A 1,230-nucleotide genomic window follows, 5' to 3' on the forward strand; every position below is an offset into this window, starting at 1 on the left:
GTAAGATAAAGAAATGTTTACTATATACTTATAATAAGCTTTTGAAGGCAGTAGCTAAAATTAGTTGCTTCTATTCAAATTATTTTGATAATCATCATTTAAATATATTGGATCTGTGAAAATCTTGTATTTATTTTGATGCAAACTTTTTAAATGAAGTTAAAGTCAGGTTATATGTAAATTTGACAAGCTGATATTAAGACAATATTGAATCTTTGTTTTATACAATTATGCTTGTTGTATTAATCTTAGCATTCATTATTTTTAATTATTTAACAAAAATGTAAATATAACTCTTCCAAATAGTAGTTATGGATCTTTTATTGGATTTGTTAGTATTTGTTAACATTCACCTTACACTTCTTTTTGGTTCTTCATAAAGCAAATTTATTTCTGCAGAGGAGGTGTCTTATGTTTACATGCAGGGAAGCAGCAGAAAGAAACTTCCCCTCTCAGAACTGGGTCCCTGTGTCCTCAACCATCTTTACTGGGGACCAAAGAAGTTGGAATCATGAGGAGTCAAACTAGTTACCAGCTGTTCAAAGTTACCCTAGCTCCAAGGTGGACATGACAGCTTTTCAAGGCCGAGAGACCTGCTGTGACATGGGAGCTCATTGAAGGTGAGCAAACTATAGGTCTGATACTGGGGCAGCTGAAGCGTGGCTTGCTGCCATGTGACATCCTTTGCTACCTGCTGGTTTTCCTTAGCTACCTGCTGTTTGCCAGAAAGGAACTAGGCATCTTGACAGCAGCCTCTCAAGCAGAGAAGCTGCACAGATAGCACATGAACATCCCTAGCACCCTACACCCCCACCCCCAAAGTCATCAAAATGTTATTGCAGAGCTGCTTCACCCAGCACATGCGCCTGCACCTCCAGAAGTTGTATAATCAGACTCTGGTTGGTCATAGGATGGCAGAAAACTTCTTGGTTGTCTGGCACCGGTCAGAGGTCACTCACATCAGTGGACCCTGGGGAGAGGATGGCAGAGAAGGCCTCTGAACAGTGGACAGTTTCTGGTGGGCTCCATAGATCTAGTACATGAGTCTGGACATTAGCAAGGTTTTAAATAAACCTACATGGGACTTCAAGGCATCGTTTCCCCTGTCGTTCCTGGAGCAGCCATTATCTCCTTACCTTATGTATTTCATAATACTATACTATTTTGAATTTCAATTGGTTTTAATATTTTGCACACATGTATAAAACAACTATTGTTTTTCTGAAAATA

At 38.9% G+C, this 1,230-nt stretch overlaps 1 pseudogene; it reads right to left on the reverse strand.

Moving 5' to 3' along the window:
- Positions 1–323: 323 nt before the first annotated feature.
- On the reverse strand, positions 324–1,029 carry Rangrf-ps2 (RAN guanine nucleotide release factor, pseudogene 2; annotated as a pseudogene).
- Between the last annotated feature and the right edge of the window lie 201 nt (positions 1,030–1,230).

This window comes from Rattus norvegicus, chromosome X, assembly GCF_036323735.1.
Source record: "Rattus norvegicus strain BN/NHsdMcwi chromosome X, GRCr8, whole genome shotgun sequence".
Classification (NCBI taxonomy): domain Eukaryota; kingdom Metazoa; phylum Chordata; class Mammalia; order Rodentia; family Muridae; genus Rattus; species Rattus norvegicus.